The sequence below is a fragment of the Sorghum bicolor genome, chromosome 5 (genome assembly GCF_000003195.3).
Source record: "Sorghum bicolor cultivar BTx623 chromosome 5, Sorghum_bicolor_NCBIv3, whole genome shotgun sequence".
NCBI lineage: Eukaryota > Viridiplantae > Streptophyta > Magnoliopsida > Poales > Poaceae > Sorghum > Sorghum bicolor.
In genome coordinates, this window is record NC_012874.2 from 4,646,147 (window position 1) to 4,658,099 (window position 11,953).

The 11,953-nt window shown below is 45.4% G+C and overlaps 1 pseudogene; it reads right to left on the reverse strand.

The window, feature by feature from the left end:
* LOC8073603 lies at positions 427-8,907 on the reverse strand (annotated as a pseudogene).

Genomic DNA, 11,953 nt, shown 5'->3' on the forward strand with positions numbered 1-11,953 from the left:
AAATTTATATTTGCTAGCTGCGTTAAACAACCGTAATTAACATGACAAAATCGTGAATGCTAAATATTCGACTCATTCGAAATAACAATATGGTTCACGACTTTATTACACACATCATACATAGATAAGCGGAACAAGCCTCCGTAATCATAACATTTACCAATGAAAGTTCCAAACTTAGAAAGTATAACTTTATTGGCTTCAAAAACAATTTTGTAGCCATCTCTGCAAAGCTGTAAACCGCTAACTAGATTCTTTTTATAGAGGGAACATGTTGCACGTTCTTCATCAGCACCGTCTTTCCCGAAGTGAACTTCAGAATGACTGTACCAACACCAAGAACACGCGCATGAGAGCCGTTCCCCATCAGTAAGGCTCTAGTGTCACCGGCCTGATAAGAAGAAAACAAAGAGATGTTAGCACATACATAAACATTAGCCCCACTGTCCATCCACCACTCAGGTGAATGACAGACTGAAAGAACAGTGGGTAAATAATTACCATACCCAGATGTTCCTCCTTCAACCTCGCTAACAACCATGTTCACTGACTTTTTTCTTTCTCATTTGAATTTGCGATCTGGACAAGCACTTGCCCAATGGTCATCGGTACCGCAAACAAAGCAGTCTCCATCTGCCTTTTTCTTCGTAAAAGTTGTAGTTTGCTTTGGCTTCGGATTTGTCCCTTGCTTGTTCTCTTGTTTGTTCTTTTTCTTATTACGGAATGCGTATTGCTTTTTCTTCTGCCCACATTGGCACTAGAAGACTCAACGCCTTTCCCATGTGTGTCTTTTACTCTCGCCTTCTCCTCAACATCAAGAGTTCCCTTGAGTTCGGCAAGACCAAACTCTTTCCTCTGATGTTTTAGAGAAGTAGCAAAATCCTTCCAAGAAGGTGGCAGCTTAGCGATTATACCGTTGGCCAAAAACTTTTCGGGCAACACACAAGGGAATTGTTCTAGTTCCTTTGCCAGTGACTGTATCTCTTGTGCTTGTTCAATCACAGAACGGTTATCCACCATTTTGTAATCAAACAGCTGCTCCATGAGATACAGCTCGCTAGCAGTATCAGAAACCCCAAACTTGGCCTCAAGCGCATCCCATAATTCTTTCGCAATGGTGCAAATGATATAGTTGTCAACATACTTTTTATCGAGCGCACTAATCATGGCGCCTCTGAAGAGGTTATCGGCTGCCAGAAATTTTTGCTCCTCCTTAGGAGTAAATTGTTCTGGCTTCCCCTCTGCGGCGTGAAAGCAACTCATAGCAGTTAACCACAAAATCATTCTCGCGCACCACCGCTTATAGTTTGAACCATCAAAATGATCCGGTTTTAACGCAGCAGCAAAACCACTAACAGAAAAATGTCTAATATCAGGTTTTGAATTGTTAGAAAATTAGACATTTTAATGTTTGATTTAATCCAAAAAATTACGCATAATACATTGGTGGCATATATGTGTACGTGTGTAATTTTATCACTACTCAGATTAGAGATAAAACATTGTAAGAACTACTGCAACTACAGCAGACATATTGAAAATAATAAACAATCGTTTAAGATTGTACCTAAAGGAGGGACCAGTGCCGAAGGCACCGGCGGCTCCATTCGCACTAGTCGATATAGTGTGTTGCTTGAAGTAGTGGACCTCAGTCGATGCAGGTAGGTGTTCGCAGTGCAGTCCCGCGAACGTCCACCAGAAAGAAGACGAAGTAGCCGATCTCCACCAGGAAGAAGAGGATCCGCAGAAAGACGAGGTAGCCGATCTCCACCGGGAAGAAGAAGAAGATCTCCGTCACCAGGAAGAAGGAAGAAGGAAGAAGAAGATCTCCGTCACCAAGAAGAAGCCTATCTCGCCGAAGGAAGCAAGCAGTCGCGGAAGACGCTCCCTAAAAATCTGATTGTCCGACACACCCGAGCATGTGTCTCGAAGCAGGGCGTCGGGTTCTGGAGGCCTGCTCTCCCGTTCTCTCAGGAGGAGAAGGATTGTGTTGTGTCTTGCACAGGGAAAAAGTGACTCAGGAGGAGAAGGATTGTGTTGTGTCTTGCACAGGGAAAAAGTGACTCGGATATGGAATATATAGGCTCAGGAGAAAACGTCTGAGTTAATGGCACTCAATCGCAGTTAATTGCCTTTAACGAGACAACGGTCAGATCATCAGATCCTGATTCTCCTCCCTTTCCTTATTCACCAGTCAAAACGTTCACGTTCACGCGTGTGTCACGCCACGGCTCGGCGGCGGCGCGCGCGCGTGGCACCCTCTTTCTCTTCCTCAACTTCTCCATAGGAGCTATCAGAGGCCACCTATTTAAGTTGAGTTAACACATGGTCAACAATCAATACGGTATTAAACCATTTTCATTATAGCATTTATTATGCGCCCTTGAATTAATCATCAAATAGAATATGGACTAAAAGCCACATTATATTCAACAAGAACAAGATCGGTTTGTAGATCCTAGCCATCCACATCGTCCCAGCTCTGACGATCTACAAACAAATGTTTAAGGACATCTTCATCTTTTTGATGAGTCAAATTATGTGTAAATTAGTTGTAGTTAGGTGTTTCTCTGGTTAGGCTCGGTGATCATAAGTGAATCAGATCTAACACAAGTGACCCATACCACAAGTAGAGCTCCATTAATGTACTCAAAACACATCATAAGTTAAAAAAAAATAGAAGCAGAAGCTTGGTGTTTAGTTATGAAATCTTCCACTGTGTTACTTGCTGTATACTTCAAAACATACAAAATGGTTATTTGTTTACATCATCGACATGGGATGAGGACCTTGTAATAAAGATGGAGCCAATGTGATATTTTTGAATTAATCATCATTACTAGTAGGTCTTGGGAAAAAACATCATTAATAGTAGAAAACAGATGAAACAAAAGAAACACTAGGAAATTCGAGCAGTAGCCAGTAACATCGTGGCACACCGAGGCCTCCAGCAGCGAGGCTGGGCACAGGCACACAAGCAGAGCAGCAGGCAGCAGCATCAACTAGAAGCGGGCTGGATTTCACTGTTGACAAACAGAGAGAAGAATTGTGAGCATAAAAACATTATTTGCATTGACAAATTAATTCTTTTGAAAATAAAGGAAATGAGAAGGTAAAGCTGCTACTGCACAGGGTTCGCTGACCTGTCGGTCGTCACTAGTGTGATCACTTGTGAGATCTCTCCAGTGACGTCAGGAATGAATTCTGTTGCTTCCACCTCCGCATGGGATCCTTCAACATCTCCGAGGTCATGGTAGCTTCGGTCCTGTGATAGCCGCAGGACAGGACGATTGGGATGTGCGTTCACTTCTTCTTCCAGCATACCGATCCTAGCCACCTTAGATCGAGCGAGTGAAATCACCTTGAGACATGGAAGGTGCTTGACACCAATAATTCCAGACCTCAAGCTGCATCTCATGATTCTTACCGTTTCCATCTGAGGGGAGGTGCCCTCCTCAAATATTATCTCTTTCAGGTGTTCCACATGAAAATTTTCAAGTGTCCTGAGGTTCAGGAATGCTCCCATTCCAAACACTAATTTCTCCCCAAGGTATGCACTGGGGAAAAATTGAAGGAGCATGAGTTTTGGCAGCTCCCCAAGTATCTCCATCGTTTTATCTTCCTTTAGCTGGCTCTTGTATAAGAAAATCTTCACTAGGTGTGTAAGATTTCTGAACCAGTCAGTCATCTCTCCTATGTATCCGTACAATTTGAGGCTCCTCAAGTGGCGAGGAGGGGAGAAGAAATCAACCATCCAAGTCCTCTATCCTGGTGTTCGCCGACCTCCACAGATAGAGAACGAAGGGAAGAGAGCTTCTCAATGGATTCACAAAGTATCTTACACTTTTTCTTGGAAGCCCCGTTTGTTCCTATGGCTAGTTTTCTTAGTCGGGTCAGCTCCCCGAGCTCTTTAATTGCTTTGCTGCTAGTTCTTCTAATGTCCACATACTCTAGTATCTGCAACTCTTTTAAGTTGCCAATTCCTCTTGGAACCCTCACTCCATCTCCACCAGTCCTGGACCAACCACTAGAGCAGCCCATGTGTAGATCACGAATTGCTCTGGCACGGCTGTGTGAATCAGCTAATAGGAATGGCAGGCGCAATGTGTCAAACAAACAGTGCACTGGTTCATTTGGAACCAAATAAGAATAGGCTATCCTATTACAGCGGATGACATGGAGGTCTCCAAGTTTAGTGATATTCGTTGGCAGGGTTGTAATACAAGTGTATCCCATGTCCAAAATTCGCAGGCCTTGCATGTTACCAATGCCACTCGGAAGTGTATAGATTTCTGACCAAGCACCTACATTCAGATATTTCAAGTGACACAACAGCACTATCTTATTTATACCATCTTGTGTGATTCTAAAATTTTGACCCACTAGGTCCAAAACTCTTAGCATCCTCAACTTAGCTGATGAAATTGAAGGTGTGAGATCCAGGCCCAAACCACTAGACCCCTCAGTAAAAAAAGTTAATGATCGAATATGCCTCCAATCCATGGCTTCCTTTTGGCACATGCTGTCATGGTATGCAACATGACGGAAGTTTTCCTCTGCTACATTATTTCCATTACTCTGTACTAAGTGGACAAAATTTTCCTCTCTAGAAATTGACACTATGATATCACGCATGATGTCATGAACTCGGCAAGTTTTAACACTTCCCTCCATACCCAACTCTGATGATTGAATCATACTCCGGCTGATTAGCTCATCAAAGTACTCTTTCCCAACCTCATCAATGGTTGTCCCAACCTTTGCTCTTACAAACCCTTCTGCTATCCATCTATGTACCAGATGACTTCTTTTGATTTCATAATCCTCAGGGAAAATGCTGAGATACAGAAAACATGGCTTAAGACGTGAGGGCAAGTGGTTGTAGCTGAGGGTTAGCACCCTCCTTATTGCTTCAAGGCTTGGGTTACTTTCAAGCTCTGAAGGGAGTTTTTGATAAAAGTTTTCCCACTCTGCTTTCTTCTTAGTGGCTAGAACGCCTCCTATTGTGAGTATTGCCAATGGTAAATATCCACACTTCTTTACTACTTTTGTAACTATTGTGCTCAGGTTCTCATCTTTGTCCATTTCTTCATGTGTTATGTTTGTCTTTCTCTGTAACAACTTTATGGCATCATCACTTTGTAGGACCTTAAGGTGGTAGATAAGTAATTCTGAAGTACAGTGCCCAGCCAAGCCAACATTCCTGGTAGTAACAATTATTCGACTACCTTTGTTATTTGATTTAGGAAGTGCAATAGCACTAATCCAGGTCCAGTGATCTATTTCCCATAGGTCATCAAAAACAATAAAGTACCACTTGTCTTGAAGCTGTGTTATGAGGTAGCTAGCAAGACCATCTTCCAGCACTTTCCCGACAAGTTGTTTCAAGAGTTCCTTCAATGCATCAGCTCCAAAAAATTGATTGATCATGTCTTGGAGCATTGCCCTCTTGGAAAATGATTGTGACACGGTGATCCAAGCTCTAAAAGGAAAGCTCTTCAGAGTATCCTCCTTGCTTTCATAGGTTTTCCTTGCAAGAGTAGTCTTCCCTAAACCACCCATGCCAACCACACATATCACCTTAGCAGGACTGTCCATAGCGGTGACATCCATCAGAGCAATCAACTCTCTTTTTGGTGCAGCAAAGCCCACAAGTTCTGCTTCATCAATGTTGCTAGCTGACTTGTTGCGGATATCTTCCATGTTGGAATCCATCTCGTCACTGATGTTGGAGGATTCAATCTTGATTAACTTGTACCGCCTATTCCTGTTGCTCACTTCTTCGATTCTTAATTTGAGGTTGCGAATCTGGATAGCTATTCGATGACGATCTTTAAGCTTCATCAGCTGTTTTGACAAGCTATGGCTCCCTACATGGACCATAAACTCGTCAAGGCAATCTTCAATGTCGTAGGACAGATCTCGTACTTGCTCGGCCCAAACCTTCACTAGTTTATCCTTTTTCTGTGTTACTTCAGGATCTTGCAGGAATGCTTGCATGGTTTTTAGCTCATCTTTGATGAACCTGTGGAAAAAAGTTCAAAATAAATTCACATTCACACATTTACAGAAAAGAAATAAATTTGTCTCGTATACATGGCCCAACTCTTTGTCTAGCAACCTTCCACTTGGCACATGCAGTCTGGAAAGAGAAGGCACATGGCGCTATGACAGGAGTTGCACACTTTTATGCTAATCACTCTATAGAGCATATATATATATTTTAGGATGACCAAATTCACACGAAAATGGTATTTGATGTTTTTTTTGAAGGTCAACGGGGGGAGACGTACCCACCTGAATTTTATATATATAGTGGCCCAAAACGGCCGGATAAAGTTACAAAATTGTTTACAACGGCACGCGCCCAAGCAGGGGTAAAAAGTGCCAGCATCCAAAGGAGAGCAAGCAAAGGAGAGAAGAGAAGAGAGAGAGAAAAGAAGAAGAGCAAGAACAACAACCGCACTACCATAATCACCAAGACACATGAATTCAATCACGATGCCTCCAGGGAGGTGAACGACGTCACAACGTAGTCATCGTCAGCCAAGCATGAAGAGGAGCTCGACATGGGCATTGGCACGGCTTTCGCCCAAGTCATGTGCCAGAGGTGTTGAGCGGGTCGAAACGAGGAGACTGCGGCCGAAGCTGAGGTTCTTCAGTGACGCCTATAGGAAGGACAGCTCGTCACTGGCCCAGAAACATCTGAGCTAAGCTTTCGCCCAGAACCATTGCAAGTACTCCCCGAAAATACGCCCAAAACGGCGTTGACACCTACACAGACAAGCAAAGACGCAAGGATGGGGAGGTAGTGGAAAGACCGGTTGCCGCTAAACCGCGCGGAGCCGAAGCCGGACTCGCCCGCGACAGCAGTAGGCACGTATCGACAACATCCACACCTAGCCAGACGGGTTGCCGGAGAGCTTGCCAGCCGCCGCCACACCTCGCGGAGCCGTTACCGGACTCGCCCACGGAAGTGGGAGGCGCGCACCGGCAAGTTACGCCGAGACGGGGGTTGGGGAGCTTGCCAGCCGCCGCCACACCTCACGGAGCCGCTAGCGGACTCGCCCGCGATAGTGGGAGGCGCGCACCGGCAAGAAACCATGCCGAGACAGAGAGGGTCGCCGGTCGCCGCCACACTACGCGGAGCCGTTGCCGGACTCGCCCGCACTAGTGGGAGGCGTGCACCATGACCAGCCATACGCCCGGTCCCAGCCTGCCACGGCTACTGGCCAGGACAGCACGACGGGCCAGCCACGGCCCCTGGCCCGCCAGAGACGAAGGGGAGGAAGAGCGCCGTTGTCGTAGATGTCGATCTCACGCCGGTGGAGGAGCCCGTTGGAGCCACATCCGCCCCTGTGCCGGAGGTGTCGAAGAAGGGGGGAGCACAGAGGCGTCACCAGCACTCCACCACCACCACGTCAGCCATGGCGCTGGCCGACGCCGCCATGGACCGGCCCAGGCAGCCGCGCCGAGCCCCACGCGGGCCGCCAAAACCGCCTCCGGAGGAGAGAGCCCTGCCGCCGCCTTCCCGGCCGGTCGCGCGGCCGAGCCGGCGACCTGCTCTGGCGGCGGCGCGGCAGGGGAGGGGGTGGAGGGGCGCGTGCGGGGTGGAGTCGCCTCCCGGTCGCCCAGCGAGGAGGCAACTCGGGAGGCCTACCGCCGCGACGACTCCGGTCGAGATCCGCCGCCGGAGGCGACGCTCGTCGGTGGACTGCCCGTGTCCGTACCGCCGCCGTCAAGAGCCAAAGCCGGGCAGGGGGCGCCGGATCCGGAGCAGGAGGACGCGGATCCGGCGCTGGAGGGCGCGGATCCGGTGCTTGAGTGGCAGCCGGCCATCCTTGACCCTGAAGCTTGCCTTGGAAGGAAGGAGAGATGGAGGTTGGAGCTGCTGCGGGGGAGCCTTTTGGCGCCGCGGCAGGCCGCCGTCGCCGAGCTCAAGAAGGTGGCAACAGCGGCCTAGGGGGGGCTATGGTGTGGGAGCTTGGGCTGGCGGTGGCGGTCGCCCCTCCCGTCGCCCTGAGAGACGACGCGGAGGGGTACGAGACGAAAATTAGCCCCACAAAACCTAATGGTACTTGATGTTGATTCCATGCCTCAATCAGGAGCCTACTTAGTCTTCACTTATTTGAAGCAGTGAGCCAAAAAAACATGTATAGACGCGTTTGGACAGTGAGGTTCCTAGTTTTGTTGTGAATGAATCAGCTGGGAGTCGTTACAGGCTTACACAACGTGCTTACCACATCTCGTTCTGCACGCCCATCAGCAAGCTTATCTCAGTACTGGCAGCTGATGCCGCCTTGCTGACAGCGCTGCCCAGGATCGACTTTGCCAAGACGAGCGCCGCCTCCGCCATCTCCAGTTACTCTCCAAAAAGGGCAGCTTGCAGTTCTCCCTGATCACATCCGGAGGCTCAAATCATCAGTACAAGCACTGAACATCTTTCTATAGCTACTTCTTATGTTATGGCATTTCTCGAATTGTTTGCTTGTAGAAATATTCTAGAAAATCTATAATAGGGACTTCCAATTATGCGGAAGTCCCTCATAGTTTTCGGACAATAAGGGATGGACAAATTAAGCTTATACATGAAAAGATACCAATACAAATATCAGATATTCTAGAGAACTGCAGAAAATGTGTTTCACTTACTCGGCCGCGCCCCTCTAGGATGATTTCTGATTTGGGAAACTTGATGTCCAAATTGAAAGCCAGAGTGTTCACAGAGAACAGAGGTAGGTAGGAATGCTCTCGGAGAAGTCAAACCCACGGAGTACCATAGAAGCAAGTAGTATCACTTACTAATGCGAAGCATGCATTAGGCTTGAAGTCAAGTCCCAGTACTTGGATATGGACAGCACTGGATCTGGATCTCTGTGGGCATAAACTAATGATGTTGATAGCTACAGTCCTCGTGACGACTGTCAGTGGCAACGTGCCTTGGGAGGCTGCCGAGGTCGCAAATCTAGAGGAGGATCAACTTGCATTTTGTTTTTGCACCACGAACTGCAACTGCATCTTTTGTTTCCCCGCTACGAGTCACACAATTCTTTTTTCCTTGGTAAAGGAGTCCTAGCATAGATACAGCTCTCTATTTCTCTACTTTTTATTAGTCTTCCTGACATTTTTTTTAAGTTTGTTAATCTATCATTATTTTGGTGGTTGATGGATCGGACAAACTAATTAATTTAGCTAGTAGGCAACAAATGGCAAGGGAATATTTTTCACCCAAATTATGATAATGCGTCATCAGCATACTAGATGTAGACTGAATTTGCCCTTTTTTGCGAACAACTGTATTTGCCCTCTGTTGGCTAGTGGGCTAAGATGGAGTATAATTATTCCCTAAATAAAAAAATTGTTAGGGGTTCATGCTATTGCAGGCTATTACAAAGAATTATGCATGTAGATTAGTAGATAGACTAATCTTATCGAGAACTGCAGCCCTCATTAGGAATTTTAAATGGTTCTCGTGAATCTAGAGGAGGATTAACTTACTTATGTCTTGTTTGTGGCACTGGCACCATCTGCAAGCAGTCATTCTGGGAATCGAAAGGCCGCCACGAGCGTGATGGGCTCCGTCAGAGGCGTGAGCACACATAGGGTTCCACTACCTAAAAGATGAGCTGAGAGCACCATGGATGCCATGCTAGCTGCAGCCTGCAGAGGTTTGCATGACAAGTAGGACGATCCGATTGATCCACTACCACTAGCCAAATATTTTGACAAATTCCTTTTATGCAGAAACACTGAATTTGCATCGTCACCATTCTTGCATACGCTGTCTTTTAGGACTTCTTTCTTGCAAACAGCAAATGCAGAAATGAGAAATTCCGCCACCATCCCTATCAGACCTTTTTTTTTTTGAACGCAATGGCAGGAGCTCTGCCTTTCAATTAAGTAGGAGAGCAAAAGAGTTTATGTACAAGCAAAAAAGGAAAAAGAAAGAAAAGTATGGGTTCGAAGCCACAGTTGCAGACAAACAAAGAGCAACACCCTGAGAAAGCTATGCTTGATTGAAAGCTCTCTTTCTTTGTTCGATGTCGTCCTTGATTCTTGCAGCCACCTGCACCACTGTCTCTGAGGTGTTATTTCTCCTGTTTCGTTCCTTCCAAATGTTCCAAAAGGTGTAAATCACCATCCCATTGAGTCGTCTTCGTTCTGAAATTGGTACCTTTCTTGCTGTGTCTTCCCACCATGCTTTGATATGTATAGGATTGGCCTGAAACTGTGCCCGCAGTTCAGAGAGGTTCTCCCACGAGATGATCTGATCCCAAACTGTCTTTGCAAAAGGGCAACACAAGCATAGGTGCAGGCCAGTTTCTAAAGGACCATTGCAAAGTACACTCCCTATCAGACCTTAACTCCTACCCCTGCAGGGCTTAGGAGCTCAGATTTGTGTCCACTCTCAGACTAAACCGGAAACCAAAAGGCCAAATGGATAAGGCTATCCATTTTTTAAAAAAAAAAAAGAAATCGGCAGGGATACCAATTACAATTTCTGAAAAAGAAAATCTTACTGGTTTAGCTTTTGTTGGCTTGTGCTCTAATATTAAACAAAAGTTAGAGCATTTGGGGTTTCTCTCTGTTAATCAATTACTAAAAAATCTTCAGCTGTCGAATGCCAAAGTAATAATTGGAAAATCTCGTAAGTCACATCATCCCAACATGCATACTATTGAGTGACATTCTATTACATACTGAATTTACTTGGCCATTGCAAGCTCAATTAGTTCTTTGCTCTTCTCTTCAAGCCACATAGGAATCAGTGAGAGAAAATTAAATTTACATTTGATGTATCCGAGTGTGATTGGATTTTTTATGAGATGTTAAAAAACAGATACCGGCCTAATTAAGTTGAATCTACTGCTGAAAAAACATGATAATTGGAGGTCCCAAAGAAGATAGCAACATTGAGAAGACCTTATTAGCCTATGAAATTGTGTTCAAGAAGCCATTGGATGGCCGGAGAATATCAAAATCACCACAAAGTCTTCTAGGCTCATGGGGAAAGCAAAACCTTCCATTGGAGAGTAAAAATGAGATGTCATTGCTAGTGTCTAGGTTGTTAAACAGAAAAAGCAGCAAGGCCAACTAATTTCTTAAATTCACCTTCTTAAGGTGGATAAAAGACCCCCGCATCTACAAGCTAAGAAGGCATCTAAAGATTGAAACTTGGAAGGTAATAAAATCAAGAATTCAAGTAAGGAGGTGCAATCACAATCAGTTTTTGACCGACTTATGAATAAATATACCAAAAAAAGGCCGATGAATAATCATATTAAAGATATTGGTGGCCTCCAAAGCAAGTTTACGTGCCTAAGAAATAGGAGGTTGTTGCTAACCCCATGAAGGCCATCAAGTAAACATAAATCACAATAGTCTCCATGAATGTATCGCTCAATGAAATTGATGAGCCAATTGTTGTTCTAAATCTGGCCCAATCCTCTATGCAAAAAGAGAGAGTAGGAATTGCTGCAAATAAAGATGAAGCCGAGCGCAGCAAGCTGGATTCCAAGTACTTTCAACCAAGATGGTGCCCTTCAGGCTTGACCAAGACTCAACAGCGTAAGCTTCATTGCGCTCGTTGCAAGAAAATCAAGCAAGAAGCCTAGAACTAGTTGAAAGATGGCCGAGATACACATATTGCCCTTAGAACAACACAGTTGATGTGTACATTGTCCTTAGACCACAAAATAGCTGATGAACCCAACATCGTTGCTATATATGGTTGTCATATGTTTTTAGACTCACATATGCTTTGCTTAAAATTATGGCCATATGTTGGCAACGAAAATATGATCAAAAAGATTGGAGATGGATAGGAAATTCACGTGGGAGTGAAAAGGATCAAAATTGGATCAAATTTGATAAAGTTTGCAAATAAAAAATGGCACATGCTAGTTGTAAAAACCAGTCCAAGCAGGTTTGGAAGGGGCTCTGTGGTGACTTG